The sequence below is a fragment of the Sinohyriopsis cumingii genome, chromosome 8 (assembly GCF_028554795.1).
Source record: "Sinohyriopsis cumingii isolate HCF-2022 chromosome 8, ASM2855479v2, whole genome shotgun sequence".
Classification (NCBI taxonomy): Eukaryota; Metazoa; Mollusca; class Bivalvia; order Unionida; family Unionidae; genus Sinohyriopsis; species Sinohyriopsis cumingii.
The window spans coordinates 109,412,179-109,439,363 of NC_142968.1; the positions used below are offsets into that span (position 1 = coordinate 109,412,179).

General features: G+C 42.2%; 1 pseudogene; it reads right to left on the reverse strand.

The window, feature by feature from the left end:
• Nucleotides 1-1,153: 1,153 nt before the first annotated feature.
• On the reverse strand, nucleotides 1,154-26,768 carry LOC149794362 (uncharacterized; annotated as a pseudogene).
• Nucleotides 26,769-27,185: the final 417 nt, after the last annotated feature.

The following is a 27,185-nucleotide window of genomic DNA, read 5'->3' on the forward strand; positions in this document are numbered from 1 at the left end:
TTTCCTTCACGTCCGCGCGTTGTTTTGTTATGATCTAGGTAATATAACTTTTGGGCTTTAGGGGGATGTTTTCCATCACGTCCGCGCTTTAACTATAAGAACCCACAGTGTTCGTCGTTCGCACCATTCTACGGAATAACGGAAAGAAAATGGTAGCTGTATCTGACCTGTTCAACAACTTAAAGGAAACATACTACTGGATGATAGACAGTGAATATGTAGTGGAAAGAATTGAAAGAGAATGGAGGATAAGAAACAGTCTGGACTTTGCTAACAAACTAAAAGTAGCCAGGGAGAAGATAGAGGAGTTAATAGAAGAAGAAGTGAAGAAGTTGAGAGGGTTTATTAATCCTGCATATGTCAAAACTGGAATGTTAAAAGAGGCCTTGGATAATGTTGTAAAAGTAAGGTTCTTTTTGGAAGGAATGGTGAAATGGTTAGACTGGCCCTTTGTCAAAAGAGGTCTGGAAAAGCTGAAGAAATCTGAAGAATTAATAAGAAAAGTAATGGTGGAAGAAGTAAAGAAGATAAAGGAGACATGGAGTAAAGAAAGAAAGGATGAGGAAAACAAAAAGAAACAGGCAGAGTTTGAGAGGCTGAATCAGAATTGGATAAAAGTTCAGGAAAAGTTTAGAGCTCTAGGCCATCCTGACTGGATGCCAGAAAAGGAGAAAAAGAAGACAGGAATAGTGACAAAAGTGAGAGATGGTTGAAGAAGTGGAGGTGTTAGAAGAAGAAGAAACCCAAAGGCCCTTTTCAGAGCCACTCCAATCCCTCGAAAAGAGATAGACTTTCAATTGCCTACCCCTTTTTTTTTTTATTTTTTCAAAAAAATAGAGACCCCTCCCTGGTTCAATTTTACATAGACCCTATACAGTCCCAGGGGTTTTTGTCCATTTTAAATTTACATAGACCCTATACAGTCCCAGGGATTTTGGCCATGTTAATTCCCATAGACCCTATATTGTCCCAGGGTTTTTCTCCATGTTAAATTTACATAGACCCTATATTGTCCCAGGGGTGTTTTTAATGGTAAGTCTCATAGACCCTATGCTATCCCTATTCACTACAAACTAGTCACACGGTCTTTTATCACCTGCTGTTTTTTATTACAATTTTTTAGAAGCTGCCAGTGGATTATCAGTTGGATTATTCATGAGCCCTGTTTTATCCATGCATTTAGCCAAATGTTCAGCTTCTCGTTAATTTTTGAAAGGAACACATGATGCAGAGCAAAATTTTGTACATCATTCATGATGTCCAAGATCTCTTTCATCTTCCATAAAATAGAAGAGATCATACCAATAACTTAAAACCCCTTCGTATGCATCTCTCAATAAACGCTCAAAGCATGAGTATGCTTACTTTTGCCTGTAATCATACTACCACGATTTGGTCCAGGGGCTCTAATCATGTAGTCAGCTATTTTAGTGTTTTCCATGCCTTTGTCAGACCTGACCCTTAGCGGTAGTCCAAACTCCTGCATACCCCTTAAAAAACAGTTTAACAGAGTTTCAGCTTTGTTATTATCTGTGCATTCAAGGAAGGTGATGAAGCAGCTGAAACCATCAATGCCTCCAACAATGACAAAATGTCATCTAATCAACTTATCATTAGTGTCCACATGCCATAAATGATTAGGTCAAGCTATGTTATATACTCTGCGATGCAGTCTTCTTCTACTTCTGTTTTGGATGCCAGTTTCATCCAAATGATATAAACTGCCTCTAATTTGAGATCTTGGTACCTGTTTGAAATAGATATTTACAATGTACACGATGGGTATACCAACAGTGATATTTCTTTAAATAATTTACATGTTGGAAGAATGTGTTGTGAGACAAAAATTACCAGTAACTAATCGTTTTGGTATTATCTAAAGAATTTAAGACATCTCCGGTGGCCTAGTGGTTAGAGCGTCCGCCTCGAATGCGGTGGGTCGTGGGTTCGAACCCCTGCCCAGTCATGCCAAAGACTTATAAAAATGGTACTAACAGCTGCCTCGCTTGGCGCTCAGCATTAAGAGATTAGTGTTAGGACTGGTCAGCCATGGTGTCAGGATAATGTGACTGGGTGAAACATCATGTTACATGTCAGCAGCATGAGTAGTGAAGTGGGTCACCCTAGCGACAATGGGAATTAGCATTACAGAGACCCATGGCTCACTCTAGCGACAATGGAAATTTAACATGGGGAAAAATCGTGGGTCACTCTAGCGACAAGGGGAATTTAACATGGAAAAAATCGTGGGTCACTCTAGCGACAAGGGGAATTTAACATGGGAAAAAATCGTGGGTCACTCTAGCGACAAGGGGAATTTAACATGGAGAAAGAAATCGTGGGACTGTCTAGCGTCAAGGGGAATTGAATATGGGATTTTGTTTTTAAAAAAAAAATAGAATTTTTTTTTTTTAAAAAGGGGTAGGCAATTGAAAGTTATTCTCCTTTCGAGAAATGTGGGTGGCCCTGAAAAGGGCCTTTGGCTTTCTTCTATTTCCTCCATTTCCTCATCCAGCCCCTAATCTTTCCCCAAATTCCTTTGTTCTTCTTCTTCTTTTCATTTTCCGGTATCCAGTCCGGGTGCCCCATGGCTCGGAACTTCTGTTGGATTTTTATCCAGTTATTGTTCAGTCTCTCATATTCTTCTTTTTTCTTTCTATTCTCTTCTTCTTTTCTATCTTTTGCCCACCTGTCCTTAATTTTCTGCACTTCTTCCTCTATTATCTTTTTCATCTTTTCTTCCGCTTTCTTTAGTTGTTCAATGCCCCTTTTCACAAACTTCCACTCTGACCATTTCTCTAGCTCTTCTAAATAGCATCTCACTGCTTGTACCTTGTCCATAGACTCTTTTATATTCCCCACTCTTACATACTCTGGTTGAATCAATCCTCTCAATCTCTTAACTTCTTCCTCTATCATCTCCTCTATCATCTTCCTCGCTAATTTTAGTTCATTGACATAGTCAAGACTTTTTCTCAACCTCCATTCTCTTTTAATCCTTTCAATAGTGTATTCTCCATCCATCATCCAAAAATAAACATTTCTTAAATCATTAAACAACTCCAACACTTCCATCTTGTATCTGTTATTCCGTAGAATGGTGCGAACGACGAACTTTGTGATTTCTTATACGAAAAGCGCGGACGTGAAGGAAAACATCCCCTAAAACATAAAATTGATCTTACTTAGATCATGACCAAAAACAACGCGCGGACGTGAAGGAAAACATCCCCCTACTTTCTCATTTCATATAATAAAACCCAAACTATACTCTCCACATACGCTAAGAAACAATAAACAAACCCATAATCTACTATTCACACAAACTTACGTGAGCGCTTACAAACACAAACACACAAACACATACCCTCACACTATAAAAAAGAGTCAGTGTTTATATTCACACTACTCTACCTACACACATTGGCAAATTGATGGTTATTTCTTTTCTAGAGTATTGGGTAGCCCTGAAAAGGGCTGTTGTTTTTTGAACTCCAGATGCACCTATCTAATGATGGCACCTTCCTGGCCTGGCGCCACACACACATCTTCTTCCCCAGTCTCCTTTCACCTTTCTTCTTGGGAGTGCAGAGGCGGGATATGTGGCTTCAGAATCCCAATTTTCTGTCTCTGGGATTCTGAAATTTCCTCTCTCCTCTTCTTTGTTTCTTCTCTCCTCCTCTTCTTTTCTTCTTCTTTCCTCCTCCTCCTCTTTCATTCTTGCTTCTTCTACAATGGCCTCCGCGGCCAGTTCATTTACTATGCGCCTGGCATATTCCAGGTGCATCTGGAGTTCTAGCAGTTTCACAATTCTGGTATTCATTGTTTTGTCAACGAATGAACAGGGTAGCTAGACTGTCCAGCGAGTTTCAATTTATAGTGAAAGCGCGGACGTGAAGGAAATCATCCCCTAAAAACATAAAATTGATCTTACCTAGATCATGACCAAAAAACAACGCGCGGACCTAAAAGAAACACTCACTCACTTTTTTATACTACCCATCACTATTCTAAAAAATTTTATTAAACAAATAATATACTATTCACATACGCAAAGCAGTCCCATCTAACCTTAAATCTACTCTCCCCACACCTCAAACACCAAAATAAGACATGATCTTAATCTACTATCCACACCAACGTACGTGAGCACTTACTAACACACAATCTTATACACAAACACATACCCTCACACTATAAAAAAAGAGTTAGTGTTTATATTCAACTACTCTACCTACACACATTGGCAAATTGATGGTTATTTCTTTTCTAGAGTATTGGGGTAGCCCTGAAAAGGGCTGTTTTTTTTGTTGCTATGGCAATCTTTTAGTTTCTAAGAATGCCATGTCCTCTGAGGATAGACTTTCTGGCGATAGGTCTGCTTCTTCGGAAAGAGAAGAAGAACTCTTTGGTGTCGATACGACAATCGACAAAGCCTCTGTCGGGTTCAGGTTGCTGCTGTTGCTGCTGCTGCTGCTGTTGTTGCTGCTGTTGCTGCTGTCTCTGAAGTCTGTACTTCTCTGTCAATTCTTCTTTCTCCCTGTTCACTTCTTCTCTGAAGAGCTCTTCTATTAGGTCTTCAGTGACTTTTAACATTCTCACATTCTCTATCTCTTCTGGCTTCGGTATCAGACTGTGTCTGACCCTATGCAAATTCACGTAGGCTTCGTTTAGCTTAGCTAGTTTGGAGCACATCTTCGTAGGAGGATGAGTCGACAATGGATGGTTAGACTGGAAACTGCCCCGGTTCTTAAAGTCAAAGCGAGGACGTGAAGGAAATCATCCCTCCACGGTTTTCGAACCGCAACGTTCAATGAGTATCATGAGAGGGATAGCAAGAAGTCAAAGAGCATGAATCAAACATTCTTATAGCCAAACAAAAGACAAAGGCATTTTTTCAAAGCACAACATTTTTTATTCAAAATCACTTAACACTAAACAACAACTCTAACATTTTTTAACAATAATCCAACAATATAACATCAAACATTTTTTCAAATCTCAAACATTTTTTTCAATTCACACTCTACTTTAAACAGGGTTGACAACGTTGTGAATGAAATTGTGATTTCCACTGTTGGAAATCACTAGGCCATTGATGGACACTACGTTTCCTAGCTTGAGACAAAAGATAAGCATAATGGTCACAAAACCATCGATCTACTTTCACATCATTTCTAGAAGAAGAACGAGGATCAAAATGAGTTACTAAATGTTCTAAGGAATAGCCCAGGCCGCGATGATGCAGAAAATACACACAATATTGTCCACATACCAAGGAATCTGTGCCTTGTAATTTCACATTATTGAATCGGGTTGTCTGAGCATTTCTTCTCATAAAGTCGATGATATTGTCTTCCAAAGGGGGCAATCCGTACGAATCGAAATATTCCACACATCCTTCTTGAGGAAAGTAAACGGCTACCCAGTGGGTTCCTGGGAGATGACTGTCATCAGTGTTGATCACATAAGCTAGATGGTCTTGAGGTTTGCGATGAGGGAGTTCATCTTTAGCACAGACGACAGGATTCCAAGAAGCCGTGTACGAACTGTGGTTTAAAAGGTAATAAAGTTCCCAGGTATCCATTGTTTTGTGTGTTTTCTTCTTCACAGGTAATAATAAGTGATCAATTCGATCCTGACTTTTTGCTTGAAAATGTCTGACAAATAACCGTTTCTTCGTTTCGTCTCCTCACTTTGATTCAGGAGAGCTTCGATACGATGGATCTCTTGAGTGATTAATGGTGGACAAGAATGTTCACGCAAATCTTTATACCACTGATGCAACACGTCTTCGTCCGAGATGAGACTCCAAGCATCGTCCAGATACTCGTCCAATTTTTCTTCTTGACTCAGCATCAGGCATTTATCGTGTTGAATTTGACTGGGATGATCGTTTTGACATCCATAGCAATTTTTCTTGATCAATTCCGTCATTTGTTCCACCAAGTGTTTGGCAAAACAGGAGACTAAATGAGCTTCTTGTTCTGGCCATCTTGACTTCATCATGATCACTTCTTCTTTTTCCATGGTCTCCTCACATTCCATCTCCAAAGTTTCTCCACTCGGTAAAGAGGGATAACAGTCTTCCATGGCTTCTAATAGTCTAGAACGACTTCTCTCAAACTGTTGATTTCTATGGTATTATCGAATTCTGCATACAGGATGACGTTCACCGTCTCTGTTAGATTTGTAGTAAACTGAATTTCCACACGAATCTGGCCAGATTTTATAGGGTGGAAATGTCCCTCGTCGCTGCCTTGGTCTGGAGTGAAATCGAAAGCCCACAAAGCGTAGCCTCCTGCGTAATCCTCGTACGTAATGATGTGACTGGTGTTGGTGCCTAACTGACCAGTGGCTTCGTACAGGGACAAGTACGACCTCAAGTAATTCTTCTTGTCAAAGTTAGGTTCGAAAGGTCGGGTACACAAGGTCTTGCCATCGCGACTGACTTCGATCTTGGACATGTCAAATTGTTGAAAGTGGAAAGGATTTTTAGCCAAAGCTCCGTTGAAGGCTGCATTCTCGACGATACCAAGGATCAAACGTTTGGGTACCTGTCCTTGGAACAGATGATCTTCGATCATGGATCGCAGCCCCGTAGGAATGGTGAAGGTTTTCACTTCCACGCGTCGTATGGGATACTTGGCGGTCGTTCTGCTCAACGTCTGAATGATGTCGTTACCCACTTTAGGTAACACTTCCACGCGTCGTACGTAGAGCCTGGCTTCCTCGATGACAGTTTTGCAAGCACTAGTACCTATCAAATGGAAAACGGCACTACTACGATTCAGTCTCAGGCGGAGATTCACTCCGTTCAGCAAATACTTTTCTTGCAACCACATGTCCAAATGCAAACGATCCATCAGTTCTAAACTTTTGTTGGCTCCCATGATTCTGTCTCTTCGTTCTACAAATCCCGCATTGTGTTCTTTCTTTGTATCAATTTCGAATTCTTCAAACTGGCCTGCATCGTCAGCTTCCCATACCACACAGGCATTGAGATGAGTGTTCTTGGCGTCTATTCCGTACGTCAAGAGATTTTCCAGGTACGCTCGATAAGGGTAAGTATTCATGCTGCTACTGACTAGTTTGTTATTCAAGTACAAGTCCACTCCACTGAACAAGGAATGCATCAATTGTTGACGGGAGCTATTACCTCATCACCATCTAGGGGCGTATTATCCTCATCGACAACTTTGATTTTCAGGTACAAGTAACTGCTATTCAGATCGATGTAATCTTCGGGCTGTCCTTTGATTTCAAACTCGATGGGAGCTGAGGCTGTCAAAGAGGAGACGGGGTGAAATTCCACCCACTGGGATTCTTGCATGGTCATCATGGTGGGGGGCATGGCAAACAGATCCAGTTCCGACTTGGAACAAGCGCAAGACTCTCGGTGCATCATTTTTTTTCTTCTGTTTTTTTGTTCTTTCTCAATAATCGAAAACGTCTAAGTCTCGAACGGTTCTTCTTTTCTTGGCCTTTCTCGGTTTAGACGTGTGAAGTCTGGTGAAAGGGTGTTTTCTTCGTCGTCTCTTTCTGCCTTGTCCTTGCTGAATGCCTGACTCGGTAGCGTGCAGGGCATTTATAGGTGTGTCTCGTCGGCCTAAAATGTCTTTGCCCGTTCGCAGCAAGACATTTTTGCCTGCCCTCATGAAGGCTTCTTTAGGGTTTTGTTTGTCGATGATGACATTTTGGAGAAATTCTTTGCCCTGCGTCAGTGCCGCATCTTTCAAAGCATGCAATCCGCGTGTCACCATCGGTTTCAAGACTGGGGCCACCGAACGAAAGGCTGATTTCAGCATATCTCCTAAACCGTGTCCTCGCTGTCGAGCAACCCCTCGGTACACTGGATACATGACTTACGAGTCGTGAGAGAACCGTTTTCGAAAATGGAGTTTCACCGTGACTTTTCCTTTGGTGAATGGAATATTTTGTCCCAGATCTCCTTTTATAGCAATGTTGACCGTGTCCAAATAAGACTTACTGACAGGCAAATAGTGAGGATGGACAAATTCGCGGTGAACGTGGTAAGTGTTTCCACCTTCCTCGTCAGCGTTCGTGGCAGAATCCACTTTGAAAGGAATGACACGCAGTAAGGGTACGGAGGTGTGTCCCACCACGCTGTACTCCACCACATCGGAGTACACAAACATCAAATTCAGTCCTTGGTTCAGTTCTACCGGGGCACGAAATAACTTGCTAAAAGACTCGTTGTCGTAAACGATTGGTAATTCGTTTTTCTTGATCATGGCCATTCTCATGTCCATGTCTCCACCCAACATGTCAAACAATTCAGGACAAAATAAAATGGACAGGATTTTACTCCCGTCAAATTTCATCAAGAAGCGACGAGTTGCTTTGTGGTATTCCATGGTGACACTTTTTTTGACACTTTCCAAAGCTTTCAGAAACACGACATTAAACCTGGAGGCTATCGTGCTGACCAAATGTTGACCACTAAAATAATAGCCTGGGGGAATGAACAAGTGATTGGTGGTGTACTTTTGATTTCTTGTGCCAGGGATTTTCTTGTCATATTTGCCATGGGTATCCAAGTACTGTTGCATTTGCTCGTCATAAACTTCCACATCAAAAAAGTTTTGATTGGGAAGGACATTGAGGACTTGGGTCGGGTGAATGATTTCCACTAAAGCCACTTCCCAATGGGCTTCGTGATCTAATGGGATGGCCTGAGGTAATTTGGCCGTGTAACAGCACAACGTGTTCATGGGAAACACCTCCATGGAACTGTCACTGGGTAAGGTTAAGTAAAATTGGTTTTGGTGACTCATAAGTCCAGAGTTCTGTGGCTGTCCGAGGGGTTACTGGACGTCAGAGGCGTGTCTCCGCCTAAAATGGGGTTCTGGTTGTGGTTGGAGTGGTGACTGGCACTGGCACTGGACACAAGGTTCCCGTTCGAAGAGAATTTCAGGGAGGGATTGGGAAGCAGGTAACCGATGCAACTGCTCAATAAAATGGTCCACAATTGTTTGTCTCCTTGTTGCAAACTCAAATTGGCGATGGCTGCCCCGATGACACAATACACCACGAAGATTTGGCAGAAAAACACGATTTGCCTTTTAGGCACACGTTCTCCGCACCACACCCACAAGGGTTGTTTTTGTAAATCTTGCAGAGAAGAACTGGGTGAAGGAGTGGTCGACGTAGCTGCGTCTGTGTGAAAAGGCATGATGGTCACTTCTTTTTATAGTCGATGACTTGCGAAGCGTCGATCCAAGAATCAAAACTGAGTGGATATCCTTTCCAACGTACTTTCACTTCTTTGACACGTCGTTTGTCCACTTTACGGGTTCTGCGTTCGAGAATGTTTTCGATGTCGTACACGTCGTCTTCTTTTTTGGTGACACGTTGTAACTCGGGCAAATAAAACGTTCCTTTGAGCACTTCTCCGTTCATGTCTTCCAATTTATAGACGGCAGGATGACGGCCATGCACTCGTCCAGTGACGCGAAACAATTCGGTAGTCCAGTTTGGTAAGTAACCTTTGTCGAAAGTGCGTTTGGTTTTGCCAATGCGCACCCAATCTCCTACGGTCAACTCTCCACTTTTCTTGGGGACAGCCCTCGTCGGGGACGTACCAAACAGGCGCTCAAACACCAACACTTCGTTCTCGGGAGTCACGTCTTGCGGGGCACGTCCGATGCTTCGATGGTAAGATTGGTTGTATGCTTGCACCAGGTACGGTAAGATGTCGATGTACTTCAGAGTGTGGTGATGCGTAAAATATTTCCACATGCGTTCTTTCAAAGTACGTTGAAAACGTTCCACGATGCTGCCTTTGGTTTCGGAATTCTCGGTGGTAAAAAAATGAATGTCACGTTTCTTTAATTCTTTTTGGAAAGCTTGGTTCAGAAATTCGGTGCCTTTGTCCGTTTGCCGTCGAAGAGGGTGACGACCGCTTTGTTTCAACACCCGTTGCAGGGCTCGCACTAACTCGCTGCTCGATTTGGAAGTCAAGGGCACGACCCAGGCAAATTTGGAAAAGACGTCGATGTCACAAAACAAATATTTGTAGCCACGATTGTAGCTGGCCTAATGAGAGACATCGGCTAAATCGGCTTGCCATTGATGATCGATGCCTTCCACTCGGGTGCGACTTCTGGCAAACTTGCGTCGAATGGGTTTGTGTAAAGTGTAGGTAGCTTGTTCTTGTAACCATCGTTGCACTTGAGGTAAACGGAGACTTTTCAATCGAGTTTTGGCAGCACGATACAATTTTTGAACTCCTGCGGAACCTGCAGGATGGGAGGGATCGTAGTAAATGCTGGCTAAGACTTTTTCCATTTTTTTGTGTTCGTATGTTAATAAGACACCCACTCTTGGAGGATGCTACTCTTTTTCTCTTGGGGTACTTTCTTGGACTGCAATGCTTTGCGTGTGCGACGGGCAATAGGTGTTGAAGAGGAGCATGTCTGAGCGGGGGATATCGGTTCTTGTTTCACTTCTGTCTTCACTTCTGGCTTCACTTTCTTTTTCTCTTGTGATGAAGAAGGGGTGGCCATCATCTTTTTAATCCATCCAATTCTGGAGGTAGGTGGTGTTGTTAACTTGCGTACTTTTTCTGGTGGAGTTTGAAACCCTTCTTCTTCTTCTTCTCCTTTTTCTGTCTTGGTCACTGGTACTGGTACTGGTGATGGTGCTGGACTTTTCATCAAGGTCTTAAAATCTTTCAGAGTGGGTAGAGCTGTTTCGTCTAAAGCTTTTTGGTGAAAGAGTTGCAGTCGTTGCAAGAGTTGACCGTACTTTTGCGATTTTTCTCTTTCGGACAAATCTTGGCGATCCATCAAGGACTGCAATTCGTATTGTAACTGGGACATCTCGCTCAAATTGGGATTGGGAAGTAAATGCGGGGTGCGTTGTTCTTGCCAACGATGGTATTCCATCCATCGTTTGTAAGGCACTAAAGCTAGTTTTCGTCCTTCCATGGGGTTGTCAGGGGTCGATTCTGAGATCTTGGGACTTCCGAGGGCCTTTTTATCTTGCTCCCACCAGTCCTCCCAACATGGTTCCCAAGACTCCTTTCAGCAAGGGACCTAACAAGAGGGGTAAAATGCCTCCACGCTGGACCAACATCTTCTTTTTTTGACGAATGGGAATTTTCTTTTGAACCATTTGGCGAAGAACGTGACGATGTTTGCCTAAGCATTGTTTCTGGTGTTTGGACAAAGGGATCGTGCCTTTCAAGACGTTCAAACAACATTCGCACAAGGTATCGATGACCTCTTTGGAGGGCGATTGAATGAGTTTTTTTCGTAGAGGTGGAGAAGCTTTGGACAGGACAGATAACATGTCTCCATGTTTGACTAAACGTGGTGGTAGTCCTTTCCTTTCCTTTCCTTGGGGTTTTCTGGAGGGTGACATCTTCAGGAGCACCAAAACACTGATACCCCGACTTGGTCACAGGCCTTTTTTATACTGGAACGCGTCGCCACTGATTGTCTTTACGAAGTATTAGTTTGAGGACAGCCATGACACGTCGTACAGGGGTACGTAACGGACTAAATCGAGCCAGTTCTTGCTTGGACAAATCCAGTAAACTTTGTAACATGCCCGATCTTTCTTGAACTTTGATTTTGGGAGAAGGTACTTTGTGAGCAGCAGCCACTGCCACTAAATTGGAGGGTCCTGCCTCTGGGGAAGTTCTTTTTGGGGTCATCAACGGAGAAGTTCTTGGTGTGATCAACGTCTCCAAGTACTCTTCAGTTCTTGGTGTCATCAACGGAGAAGTGGATGAACTTGAGGCTGCCGGAGACGCGGTCACCGCCGGTCGTGGTTTGCGAGTGTAAAGTTGCGTCCTGGCCGAAGTGCCTCTCTTGCGACTAGTTTTCTTCTGTGGACTTTTCTTTTTCTGGGGACTTTTTCTCTGTTTCTTTTTCTGGGGGCTTCTTTTCTTGTTCCGGGGTGGTCTCTGGTAAGAGGAGGGTCCCGCCACTGGAGAAGTTCTTCTTCTTGGGGACCTGGTCTTTTTCTTCTTCTTGGGGCTTTGTTGGACTTTTTTCTTGGGGAGAAGTTTGGGGGCATTAGGATCCCATCTTAAGAGAGAACGAATGATGACCCCTCCTAGAGTACCGCTCCCTCCAGGTTTCAAAATGATTTGTTTTTTGGTTTGAGTGTCGATGCGGGGATCGGCCAGTTGGGTCAAAGCGACTTTGTTTCGATCGAAAAAGTGTTTGGTTTGATGAGGAATCTGAATGATTCCTTGGAGTAATTGACGTGCCGTCACCGTGAACCATCTTAAGACTTCTTTGAGACTAGCTTCTAAGACACGAGCTCGAATTTGTGGATTTTTTTCTCGACTGATCCCATACAAGGCACGAATCAATTTGACGGGAAGATGCGACTGAAGGGACGTCATGTTCAAAATGTGTGTGAGACAGACGAAAAGAGTCTGAGGTTTTTATAGATTTTTTATGTGGAGTGAAATTAAGTCGAGGACGGAGACGTGTACAGGACAGGCCCTCCGTCTTGGCACCAGTGGTGAAACAAGTGGGTACGAAATCGCAAATCATCGGGGGTCGTAGGTTTGAAATCGACGAGTAAATAGGCGTGTGGCGTTTGAGTGGCATCGTCGTACGCCTGAGTCAGCCAAGGCGTTCCTAACTGTTTGGCTAAGACTTGCACTTGCGATTTATCTCGAGGGCTTTTAAACAAGACCACGTAATGTGCATTGAGACTGATGGTACGATGGGCTTTACTTTGTTGAAACACGTTTTCGGTGACGTAAACGACACTGGCATTACCGTGACACCCTTTGCGCGTGAACCACAGTTTAATTTCTTCTTCGTCTTCTCCTAACATGTCGTCAAAAATGACCAAATGGGTTTGACGGGAGTCAGAGACGATACCGTCGTCTTCTTTAGGAATGCCTTCCACAAACACGATGGAATCGCCTTGACTTTCTCGCAAAAGGCTGTAAGCCGATTGCCACTCTTTGTAACACCACACGATCCGCTGAGGTGGTCGATCGATCAAATGATGTTTATGTTCGATCAAACGTTTGACGAATTCGGTTTTGCCTGAACCGCTAGGTCCAGCAATGAGCATGTTAAAGGGATGGCGAAGATACAAAGCCTCCCAACTGGCACGATCTAAGTGTTCGTCGATGACTTTGACAGTAGAGGAAGAGGGAGCAGAGACAGCAGAGGTAGCCATAGTGTCAGGAATGTCACTTGTGACATGTAAACAAACAAGACAAGAGTTTATATACTTTTTTCAGAACACGTTTATTGAATGTTTTAAACATGAATACGAAAGACAAAAATACATAAAAGCCAAAGGCTTAAGTACAAGGATAAAAGGCACATGATAACCATTAACGTGGAATAAAAACAAGTGTCTGTACAACATGTTTTGGGTAAAGTTCTGACCAGTTCTATAGGGGGTAAAGTCACACAAGTGTCCTCCCGAAAGGGTCTTTCAGGCCTGTCCACGACAGTCCTGTCCTGGGTGACGGGTTCTTCTGGCACCGTCACTAACACGGGTTGAAAAGTAACTTTTTTCCTTGAACAACTCTCGTGCATACTGGGCCACTTCTTGGGTCCAAGCCTCAAAATCCCATTCTTTCCAGGCACGGACATCTGTCCAATGGGGATGTAAGTCACAAGCTACACACACATCGTCATACACGTCTTCGCTAGCTAAAAGTTGACGAATCTTTTTTTCCTGTTGAGGTCGAGAAGTATCCAGATGAAACCGCAAGGCTTTGAGCAAAAGGAGTCTTTCGTGACCATTTAAGGCCATTGAGGTGGTAAGTACTGTTCGTAAAGAGTCCACAAGGAATCGGCTAGTAAACGAAATCCCAGAAAACAAGTCACTAAAACACACACCACTTGTCGACCCAAACTGAATGGATACAGTTCTTGTAATAATCGATGGTAATGATCCACGGTTTGAATATGGTCATTGAGTTCCTTCCACGGAATCTGTTGGATTACATACGACATAAGACGCGGCATGGCAGCCTGTTTTTATAGTCTCTTTGTTTCGGAAGCAATACACGTACTTTCTAGCCAGAGATCTTCGTTCTCCAGTGGGGAATCTAAATGTTGCATACTGTAACCGAAACGTCAGACTTTGTTTAGAAGTTTCCTCTTCCGCTAAGTAGTTTCCACGTAAAATATGTCGGTAATCCTTTACCTTGTCTTTCTCAGTGTGTTGCACTAGGTGAATCTCGAAGTAACCAAAATGATCAACACGTGGATCATCGGGGGCCTGGAAGTATTGAACAAGGTCTGACCACTGAAACAATTTCTGACGAATCAGTTCTCTTATACCATTCAGGTACCAGTGGTTAAAGATCTGGTGACGTAACGGATGCAATTGTTCTTTACGTTTGACTTGTATTTTGACCAGTTCTCGGTAAATGAGTTCTCTCAATTCCACAGGCAAAGCACGAATGTTCTCTTGTAAAGTATCCATGAATAGGTCAGTCCGTACAATTCACAATCTTCTCCTAGAGCAAAAGTAATCCACATAGTGAGTAATTTCTGACCACTGCCATGCAGGGTAACGTCCAAGAATGTCGCTGAACTCTTTTGATGTAAACGGTCTAGAGTAATACAATAGGACGAATGCACACTTGACCCAAAGAAATCTAACACACTGGTTGACTTTTTTCACTTTCCTCTTGTGGATTTCACGGCACAAAAGTTCTACAGTGACCCATTGAGATTTCACTCTGGCAAGTCCCTGCCAAACTTCCTTGTAAATCTTCTCTTGCAGTTCTTTAGGAAATGATTCAATATCGTTTTTGAAATGAAGTTTAAATATGGTCTCGGTGATGTCCAACATTTGACTCCTAGCCAAACTGGTTTCTTCTTCGTCAACGACATGGTAAGTTACTTCAATGTTCAAGTTACTAAGGGTAAGTAATGACAATTCGGTGACCATCGAGCATGTTCTACGTAGGCCGAATCTTGCGGTTCCCAGTGGTGAAGTGACACACCGCAACTGAAGCACTTGACTTTATCTCCTTCGCCCAAGTAGAAAAATCCGGCTCTGGCTAATTCTTCGGGAGTCGGTCCTCCCAGATACTTAGGCCATTTTCCTTTGAACGATTGAAGACGATTTTCAAAGTCGCAGTATTCCGACAAACGCACAGGAAACGAATATTCGTCTTTCACAGGTTTGTTTCGATGAGGGTTGGGTGACATGAACAGGAGTTTGCTCAGGGCAGGATGACATCCGTAGGGGGGTAGACGTGAAGGTGAACATTCCGCTTTAAAACGAAACCCAGTAAAATGTCCAAGAGGACGAGCACATCACTTTCGCATCCCTCAGGTTTGACACGCACAGCATCCCTTTCCATGATAGGGGTAGTGACACTAAAGTTCCCATGATGCTTTACGGAATCGCTAAGGTCACAACGTACAGCATCGTACCCATCGCAAGGCTCACAATCGCATTCCACTTCACAAGCCTCACACTTGAATTGTGCCTTTCTAAACAACTTGTTTTGTGTTTCTCTGAAAGTATTCGTCTTGCTCGCTTGGTCTTGGTAGTCACAATGAACTTTCGATCTTGCCTAGGGTTCCTTTTTATATACAGACCAATACCGACGTGTCCATACGGTAAGGTGAAATGATTGGGAAGTCGCATTCGCTTCTGGTACACGATTTGATAGACTTTTTCCAAGGGCCGACTGACGATGTGATGAGTGGGTAAACGTACAATCTTGTTCGGTTGGTGAGTGGTCACTTTAAAGTTTGCATCCTCTCTCGATTGCAAGGCTTCTTTCAATACCCCAAAGTTGACCACTCGACTGGTACGATAATTCAGTCAGTCCTTTCACTTTGCACGTCGTGTGCACTTCTCCTTGTTTGTCCCGGTATTCGTAGCCGTAATTTTTGGGACCGCCACTGACGAAACTTAGAATCTTGTCGTCGGGATGCTCGTCTGTCCAGCCTCCTAAACGGTCTCCTTCGATGTCAGGGTGATGTTGACTCGGGTGATGGATGTAAATGCAACTGTCCGTGTCAAAGTACAGGACACGTTCCCCTAACAGCTCTAAAGCTTCGTACAATTTTAAGCGAGCATGAGCTGTCACGTAAGCCGCAATGATGACATTTCCAAAAGGGTCGTCTTGTACAAAGTCCAGATCTTCTTCGTAATTGACCAAGATCAAATTCTCTCAAACGACGTCCACGTGTTTCATGTATTTGGTTTTGTCGTGAATCATCTGGAAGTAGCGGGAAGGTTCTGTCAAATATTCCGTCTTGGGTAAACACGGTCGTTGTGCCATTTTACCCCACAAGCAATTTAACATCACTTTGGCAAACGATCGCCTGCCTTCTCGATGTGGTCTAAAGAGATGCCTTCTTGTTCATAGTATTTCTCTTTGAATTGTATTTGGTCTTCGGGAGTGTGACACCAGGACGGATAGCCGCTGGCTTCTTGCTTCAGTTTCAAAAAGGCATCCACGTAGTCGGCGAACATGCCTTTCTGACTGGGGTCACCCTTGTGGTATTGTTGTGTCTTGGGAAAGTGACAAATTTCGTACACTTCTAACAGTTGGTATCCCATGTTCAGAGCTTTGAACAATTCTACGCTGACTCAGGTTCCCGTCAAGGCACGTTCTTCCTGGGTGTGCTGACAAGGCTGATCTTGGTTGCACGTTTAGGCACAAGTACGGCACAAGGGAAACATCAGTTTGCCTTGACAATGGTGAGGTAAGACGGGATGGTATAGGTTCGTGGGAGGCAAAACTTTGCACTTGATCAAGCCTTCGTATTGTCGAATGTTTTTCAGGTCGATGTGTTCCGTTAACAATTGCGGGTGCCCTACAGGAAAACGACAATATTTGCACACGTAGGGATATAGCGAACACACGTCCAAGTATTTGATTTCTTCTCCTTTCTCTTCGTTGGCTTGGTACAGCAAACAGGTGGCATTGGTCCTTCCTCCATACAAACTATCCCTCGGGTTCAGCGGGTCCATGAACTGGTAACTTTCCACGAGGCGTTTAAACTCGGGATCGGTTTTCATACGGTGATCGTACTCGTGTTCCCACATTTCCACCACTTGGTATCCTTCCTGTTCTAACTTTAGGCGTCGCTGACAAGTGTCCCAGCCATCGACCGAATACGTTCCGATAGGCTTTTCACCCCCTCCGTTGCGGGCATGCTGAATCCATTTGTCTTCCTTGTCGCACAAGTAATGTAACCAACGTAGGGCTTTGACCGAGTATTGACGTTTGACATAGTGGGTCGTTTGAGGGCTGATGACAGCTACGGTGTTTTCAGGCACGAATCGTTGTCGGTACACTAAGGAACACGCTTTGGCAATGGTGCAAGCTTCTTTCAAAGGATCGACCCCTCCGTGTTCCATGAACAGTTCTCCAAATTTTCCACAGCAACGCCGTAAAATGTCCACGTCGGAACGACAATACTTTAGCATTTCTTCTTGAAAGTCGAAAGGGTCCGAGGCGTGAGCCTGGTACCAAGCGTAGAAAGCTTCTCGTTGTTCGGTACGCATGTTGTCGGGGTCGTAATAGTGAGCCTCAGGTAAATGGGGTAGAACGGCATGTTGATTGGCTTCCGTATTGAAAAAGTGTGGAAAGTACCCTTCAGCCATTTCTGTCATTCCAAACGTTTTAGGCATTCAACTCAAAGGCATGGCCAAGTAACTCATCGAGTCTTTAAACTGTACTTGTCCCACTTGCATGAAAATGATTTTGGCTCCGTTCAAAGTCACTTTAGGACGCTCGGTGCCTTGTTCCGTATAGTATCTCAAAAGAAACTGTCCATCGTATCCGGAAAAATTGTGAGCCATCACCGTGGCATGACGATGACAATCTCCGTAACGTTCGATGTCCTCTTGGCTCCACGTCTTGTCGATGGGGTCTAAGACCCATTGGGCAAAATCGGCTAACGTGTTCGGTCCCCGAAAGATTTTTTCACGCCCTCCGGGAATCTTGCTGCAGTGAGGGCAATGACTGAAGATAGGTTCTTGAATGCACTTCTCGCACGCTCGATGAGCCACACAGAAATTAGGAATGTGAATGCCGGTCTCTTGCATGCATTCGAAATCGAAAAAGATGAAATTGCCTTTCTTCTTGTGACCGTCCTCTTTGTCTGGTGGGGGTTGATATTTTTGCACGTAGCATTGGTGTTCCAAGTCCACGATGTGGTGACAAATGTGACATTTTTTCTTTCCTCGACATACGTGTGCCTTGGCATTATTGGTAAGTATGCCTTGTCCACAGGTAGGGCACATTCTCAGCAGCTGACAAGCACATTTCTTCTGTGAACCTTGCGTCTTCAAATGTTGTTGGTAACAGGTAGGGCTGACAAACGTGCGCAGACAAGTTGAACAAGGCACTGGTTCTTCGCTCAGACAGGGTGGAGAGGCCAAACATCCTGAGCATTTCCATCCACAATGCTTGTGTTGCTCTCGATTGTTATAACCATAATCACATTTCTCACAATAATAAATATATCCCAAGAATCCGGTGATAGTGGTAATGGTATCGAAATGGTCATCGTGATAATAGACATGAATGTATTTTCCGTCCTTAAAGTCTTGGCCTCGAAACAACAGAGGTCCGCGCACTTCTTGAGGGTGCACTTTCAAGGTGTAGCGTGGAGCTAGGGCATCTTGCAATTTTTGCATCTCAGGAATGCCACAGGGTGTGTCTTTGGACAGGCCAGCTTGTTGCAACAGGAGTTCTGCTTCGTTTCGTTGTTTGGCTCGGTCCGATCGTTGAATAGTTTTCCAGGTTCTTTTCCATTCTACCGTGTCGTTCTTGTTGGCATAGGTTCGTCCCACCACGATGGCACGGGCTAAACACATCTGGTCTTGAGGGTTGTTAATTCGGACGAGACTTGTTTTGGTGTTGCGAAGGTCGTCCACCAATAACATCAGTTTGCGTCCAGTCCCTTGAGGAGGAGAGACGTGGGCCATTTTCAGTGTGGCTTTACCATCGGTGATGTCAAACTGATCATTAGATTCTTGTACGTGTTGAATCTTGTCCATGACTTTGGAAGCGGTCAATTCTGCGGGTCTGCTAAACTCGATCCAAACAGGGGATTTCAAACCGTCGTGATCTATGGATAGTGTCAAGCGATCGTCTTCTTTGGGTTGACATTGTCGCTTGAGTGCGGTGAGCAAAGAATCCCACACCCCAGTGATAAACCTTTCTGCTTTCTCCAATGGTACGTCGGACTTGAAATCTTTAAACTTCACTGTGTAGGTGTAAGTGGTGGTTTTAAATTTTCTAGAGGAGGGCTTTTCCGTCTCTCGAATGGAATAGTATTTTTCAGGGTTAACTAAGGGTGGTTAACTTGGTTTAGAGGGTTCGGATTCTGGTTCACTCATGTCCTCTTCAAAATCACTGGCATGGATTTGTGCCAAGATTTCAGCCCTGGTACGAGGCGATAGATCACGTTTCTGCCTCTTACTTTCTTCTTCTTTCTTCTCGAATGAATAGGATCGTTTCATCTTGAGTGCAAAACGTCAAATGACTCAAGTTTAAACACCATAGACTAATTTATAGTCATGGCAGACCAGCGTATATAAAAGGGTGTGTGTCTTGTCCTTTCACTATTCATTTCACTCTTAAGGCGAGCACAACGATGGAAGAGACTAGCCAAATCGAACGTTTCGTCAGAGCTTTGCGAGGGGTCATTAGAAAATTCTCTTCAGACCAACCCACGGACTACTCTCCTTCCTTTCGAGATAAAAGTCAAGATACTTGCTATATCTATCAGAAGAAAGGGCATTGGTCTTCAGAGTGTCCAGACCATCAAAAAAGAAACAAAGGGGCTAGAAAAGACAAAAGTCAAGATACCTGTTATTATTGTCAAGAAAAAGGACATTGGTCTCCAGATTGCCCAAAAAAGAAACAAGAGGAATCAGAAGAAAAGAGGAATTCTTCAGAAGAAGAGAGGGATTCTTCAGAGGAAGAAGAGGAAGAAAGAAGAAAATTCTATTTACAAGAGGCAAAGAAACAGGAGAAGAAAAGAAGGGAAGAAAATGAGGAGAAAGAAGAGGAAAAGACGGTGAAGAAATTCAAAAAACAGAGAGACTGAACAAGGAGAAAGAAGTCAGTGAACTTTATATTAAAGTGTTCTGTTGTGAATTGTGAATTGGAATGTAACAATGGAGAAAAGAATAAATTAATTATATAAGGTAAGTGTCTTTGAGTTTTGATTTTAAAATAAGAAGGGACACTCACGCACTCATACACATGCACGTACTATGGGGGTAAAATGGGTTGTTTTTTTTTTCAGTTATTGGCAAATTGAAAGGCTATCTCTTTTCGAGAAATGTGGGTGGCCCTGAAAAGGGCCTTTTTTGGTGTAGGGGTGAGTTCAAGCAATCAACTTTAACTGCCTTAAGCCTCTGCCACGGCCAAGGCCTACTTCTGGACTGCGTACTGTTGATGATGATTGGGTTGAAATCACTAAGGGTGGTACGGTAGGCTTAGTCACAGGGTTAACGTGTTTAGCTCGGGAAGGTCGTATTCTCTTCGGTCGTAATAAAGAAGTCTGATACATTTGTTTCAGACTTCTTAACTCCGCTAAAATGTCCAACAGTACCGTAACCGTTTGATTTTCACCCTCTTGTTTCTTTGCTGCTACTTCTTGTTGTTGTTGTTGCTGTTGTTTTTTTCTTACCTCTTCTTCTTGCTGCTGCTGTAGGAGAAAAGCTTGTTCCGCTTCCTTTTGTCGTTGTATAAATTTCTCCAATTCTTCTTTCTGTCTCTGTCTAAAATTCTCCACTTGCGGTAATGAAGAAGGTAACGAAGGTTCCGGAACAAATTCTTGCGAGGTAAGAAAATCCACAAAATCCCAATTCACCTCTTCTGAAAGTAAGTCCGGGTTCCCTTGGGCAGTCTCCCCTGCTGGTGCACCCCAATGGATCGTTTTCTGAGTTTCCGTCATGTTGAATCACTGTCGCATAGATTGACTGTACACAAGCGCTAGCGAATCTATATAGACCACGTGACGTCACAGACTGCTCTCTTCGGATTGGATGCGGGCTGACTGAATTTTTGTAACGCGTGTTCGGATTGGTGAATGAACTCAATCCGTTTCAATCCTTCCTCTACCTATAAATAAGCGCAGTTCACTGCATTGATTCACCTGTTCTCGTCGCTTCAAGATGTGGACCACAGTCGAATCATCCACCCTTGTGTCTTCCATGATGTTTAGGACGGACATGCTCATGTATGTCCGGTCCAAGTGGACCGTTGTCGACAAGTCAGACACCATTCTGTGGATACGAAGAGTGTACGTAGAAAGACAAGGTTGCCTCAAGAGGACACTGATTTATGGCCCTCGAGTAAGACGCAGCTTGAGGACAAGAAGATGTCGCAGATGCCCTTTATGTTAAGGGCATATTAACATAAACCCAAAGGCCCTTTTCAGGGCCACCCACATTTCTCGAAAAGAGAATGACTTTCAATTGCCTACCCCTTTTTTTTAAAAAAAAATTTTTTTATTTTTAAAAAAAAAAAATCCCATATTCAATTCCCCTTGACGCTAGACAGTCCCACGATTTTTTTCTCCATGTTAAATTCCCCTTGTCGCTAGAGTGACCCACGATTTTTTCCCATGTTAAATTCCCCTTGTCGCTAGAGTGACCCACGATTTTTTTCCATGTTAAATTCCCCTTGTCGCTAGAGTGACCCACGATTTTTCCCCATGTTAAATTTCCATTGTCGCTAGAGTGACCCACTTCACTACTAGCATGAGTCCCATTGCTAGACATCACTATAAACTGCCACACTGCAGATATCGTAGCGATATGACTGAAAAATTGTTAAAGCTACGTTAAAAATCCAAATCACACACACACACACACACACACACACACACACACACATAGACTTTTAATTTTAATCATCAGCTAGTTAGAGGACACATAAAGTGTATTAGCACGTCGAGACAAATTACACGGAGGCTGAATACCTAATCTGAAAAGTATTACGTGGAGGCCGTTCATTTTAATCTGCAACCAACTTTTCGCACAAAATTTTAATAAATTCAGCAACAAAAGCATGGGATATAAATAATACAACATAAACTGAAAAAGCTAGCCATGTGAATCTACTTTCCTTGACGGTATACCTGGTGAATACCCTTTTGATACAATTTGAGCATGACCACCATACGATTTGACATTCAGTTATCACTATTAGCTTTAATAACATGTACTGGGAATCCTTATTTTAGCATTGCATATTATCTGTTATAAAAATTAATTTAGGTTCTGTAGGTACTAAATGACTAGTATCCTAAGTCTCTTAACTTTTAAGGCAATCTAAAACGTCCTTTGCAAATTAGTCTAAGAACTAAATATCTTTGCTTAGTTTGTTCCATACACGTAGAGCAAGGCACGTGATTTCTCATCCAAGCAAATGTAAGACCAAAGGATGAATATGGCAAGTGATAATGAAAGCAATTCCTTCTTTGTCGTTTTTTTTTTAGATAAATAAATTTTAAACATTAAACACATGAAATGGTTTACTAAATAGTACCTATATATCAGTGACTATTCTAAGTGTTATAAAAACGTAATCAAAACAATATTAAGTAATAACACAAACCTTATTTTTATGATACAAGATCTGCTTATCATTGCTTCACCACAATGTGGGAATTCTCTTATTATTTCATTAACGGAGAAGTCGAGCGTTTCATCGTTGATATCTGAGAAGTCAATTCTACTGAGCTTGTAATATCTAATTCTTTGATATATAGTAATTTCTGAAACAGTGTATCACTGATATCCTTAACTATAATATATCCTGTCTCGAGAAGCGCTTCGATAGTAATTTTTGGTATGATAAATTAATGGCGACCAAGGTGATTGCTGATTAAATTTGGTTAATAAATTCCGTAATTGACGCATTCTATATGAAGTCTCATAATGTCAGACCTACTGAATGGGCCCAAGCATTGAAAGTCATACAATGATAGCTTGCACACAATATCGGGCGAGATTGTCTGTTTTTCAAATATCCCAATGTAAGGATGTAAATTCACTTGTTTGAGAACGTTAGACATGGAATCTGCCATTTTATTTCACTGTAGTCACTTCAAAAATTAATCGGTTTATTAAGGCAATATATCCCATTTTTAGCTCTTCCTCGCTCATGCGATAGTTCCGTCTTTGCTCATCATCATAAATAAGTTTGCACATAATAAAAAGGAAGTTTCGACCGAATATACGATTTTCCCGTTTTACTACTTGATATAAGGATAATAGCACCACATATAAAGAAGTTTGCACATAATATAAGGACTAAAGCATATCATATACAGACCCTTGCACATCAGATAAGGACAAAAACACCGCATATAAAAATGTTTGCACATCAAATAAGGACAAAAGCACCGCATATCACGATATTTGTACGTAATATAAGGACAAAAGCACACCATATAAAGAGGTTTGTACATCATATAATAAAAATTATCATCTTGAGACAGCTCTGGCGTTCCATGAGTATGTAATACTACCATACACTTTTCCTGTGAGAAATCTGTATTAGCGGGAACCCCCTAGCTGCTACTACGTCTACCACAAATAGAATAATTACAACTACCACATTTGGGGCCCGGGCGTCCGAATGGTCTAAAGCGCGCGCATTTACTGATCATTGCCATCTCACCTCTGTCCGCGTAGGTTCGAGTCTCGAGCTCGGTCAATATGGGTATGTGAGAAAACTGCTAGTAGCTTTCCGCATGTCGGTGGTTCATACCGGGGTTTTCCCGGGTTCTTCCTCCACCCATTATACTGGCGGCTAAATATAGCCTGTCTTGCGCTGGGAAATGGCGTTAAACCCATAAACAACTACCATATGTATATAACACTGTCATTACAACAGCCACCAATACCATTTCTACTATTAACTTGTACTATTGCTATTGAATAGTACCCATGCCATTATTACTAGTCTTACATAAATCCTTAGATAAGTCTCATTAGAGAAGTGTCCACTATAAAACTGACGGAGAACTCTCAGCATGAAAATGTGTGCGCACATTGTTGTCGGATTAGTTTATTTGTGTGGCAAACACGTGTAACCGAAACAAGTTAACATTAAATTTGACGCTCCATTCATGAACAGTTGATGGCATTTGTGTTTGTATCCCGTCAATACCTTTAAGGTAATGCTGTGGGCACACCTTAACTACCTTCAAAGAAAAACTCTTGGCAAATCTTTACTCCTTTACAGGTTACACTGAGCACATCTTAACTATTTAATTTACTACAATGTTTTTGTTCGGGTTAAATACATTTATTGAAGAAATGAAAATGGTAGATTCATAATATTTCATCTTCTGACATAATAGCTAATGTCATGGATACAAAAGATCCCACATAATGTGCATTTTCATGTTAGTGACTATAATAAGTGGAAATGACACATTTTATAAGGTATTATATATATATATATATATATATATATATATATATATATATATATATATATATATATATATATATATATATATATATATAAAGAATACAAATCATATGGCGAATAACAATCCTTTCAAGTGCACTGGGTGCAAGGGATCACGTGTGTCAGGGATTTATTAAGATAAATGCAATAAACTGAGTACAAACAGTGTGAAATTAGTATCTAGCTATCCTGAGCGCTTTCGACTCTTTAATGAGTCTTTTTCAAAGGCAAATACTAAACATAGACAAGGCAAAAAATAAAACAGAAAAACGGTTAAGTTTGCAAAACTTTACATGGCTGTTTCTTCAGGAATTCAACCTTTTAACTTTTTTATGTTTCAATTAGTTTATTTCAGCTTGTTGCTGATACTGGAAAATATTTGTATTGACCAAGAAATTGATGAGCCATAACGATATATGTTATTTTATGTAAATTTATGTAAACGCAGATTATATCCCGGATATTTCATTGTTATAGTACTCATAGGCTATTAAGCGAATTTAGAGAATTATTTAAAAGGAAATGTGTCGGCTGCAAAAGATAATTTTATTTGTGCATGGTTGTCTTTCTCTAGTCTTCTTGGTTTAAACCGCGTGGTTTCAATGTTCTAAGGCGGCGTATCCAGTAAGATTCCTTTTCTTTCCTGGTCTGGGGACTCCAGTTGGGGTTGTGAGCAATTGCAATAAGTGTTATATCACTGAAAGTGTGGCCAGGGGAGGAGAAGTGTTCTGCGACCGGGCTTCTATACAGCTTCTTTGTCATCCAATCAGATCTATAAAGGTTGATCCTTTTGTGTAGCTTTTCAGTTTCTCAGACGTAATGAAGGCTGCATATCTTACATGTGATGAGAGTCTCTGTTTTGCATGGTTAGTTTGGACCATGTATGTTCAATTTCTCTCTAGTCACTGTGCTAGAAATCCTCGTCTCTATCATGTGTTGACAGGTTTTGCACCTTTTATCGCCACAGGGGCCAGATTGACTAGGGTGGTCTTGATTATTTATTGGTGTTAGTTTCGCCCTGACTAGGATATCCTTGAGGTTTTTTGGTCTCTGGTAGGCGACTACAGGTTTGTTAGGGAGGATGAACTTTAGTGCGTCCGACAATTCCACGATTGGCCAGTGTTTCCCGATGATTTTACTACTTTGGGGTTGTCTGGATGGTAGGTCAGGATAAATGGTATCCTGTCAGCCTTTTCCTTCTTTCCATATTTTAGTAGGTTATCGTGGTTTGTTTGTTTAGCCCTTTGGGTTGCATATATAATCAGGTCTTTGTCGTAGCCTCGGTAAATTAAATATTTATATAGCTCTTCAGACCTTTTTAGGAATGTTTCATCGTCGGAACAAATTCTTCGTATCCTCAGTGCCTAGCTATATGGGATGTTCCTAATGCAGTGTTTTGTATGACACCTGCTTGGGAGGAGATACTGGTGTTTGTCGGTTGGTTTGGAGTATATGTCTGTATGGAGTTTGTTTTCTACCAGTCTGGTTGTTGTATCCAGGAAGACGTGGTTTGAGTTGGAGATTTCTGCCGTGAATTTTATTAAGGGATGGAAGAAGTTTGCCTTTGATATGAAAACATCCAGAACTTCTCTTCCATTTGCCACTTCATTTCTATATCAGCGATAAAGCGTAGCCACTGGTATGATGTAAGTTCAAAAGATGCTAAAAGTTGACCCTCAAGTTTTCCCATAAAAATATTAGCATACGAAGGGGCCATTTTTGTACCCATTGCGGTTCCATTAATTTGGAGGTAGTTTTCTTCATTAAATTTAAAGTTTTTAAGTTTTAGGACAAGCTGCAGGAGTTGGGCTAGCAAGTGTGTGGGTGGATTGTCTACAGTTCTAGTTTCCAATGCTTCTCTACACGCCTGTATCCCCTCGTTGCGTGATATGTTAGTATACAAAGATGTGACGTCTAAGGAAATAAGCAATTTATCTGTCAGTAATGGTTCGCTTGCTTTGATTTTTATGAGGTAATCTGTCGTGTCCTGAAGATATGATGGTAATTTGTGGACATGTCGTCTCATAAAATGATCGAAATATTCTGATATCCTTTCTGTGGGATGGCCGTTACCGGAGATTATAGGTCTACCCGGGTTTCCTTGTTTGTGGATTTTAGGTAGACGATAAAATCTATCTGCCCCTGGGTTTTTTGGGTTTAAGTAGTTTCTCGTTTGCTGGCCTAAGTGCCCGATTTGGTACGCCTCGTCAATAATATTAGTGATGGCTTTTGCATATTCCAGTGTTGGATCATAGTCTAGTTTTTGGTAGAACCTACCGTTACTTAGCTGTCTCCTTGCTTCACTGATGTAGTCTTCCCTATTCATAATGACCACAGCGGAACCCTTATCTGCAGGCTTGATTATGACGTCTGTTCTGCTTTTCGGTGAGTGTAGGGATTCTGTTTCTTCTTTTGTCAAATTAGAGTATCTGTTAATATGGTTGATGTGTTTGAAGTGTCGTTTTCAACTGAGTTGATAAAGACTTCTAGATTCGGAATTGAACTTTTTGGTAGGATCCAGTTACTTTTCTTTCTGAATACTGGTTGGTCGAAGCTTATATTTTCCTCTGATTTATTTATTGGCTGCAAGGAAAAATGGGCCTTGAGTCTTAATCGGCGGCTAAACTCTTCGGTGTCCTTTTTCAGCTTCCCTCTGTCATATGTCTAAAGCTCAAACCGTTCGATAAAAGTTGTATTTCTGCCTCCGTAACTTAGAGATATTGACCACTGAGTTAGTAACAGC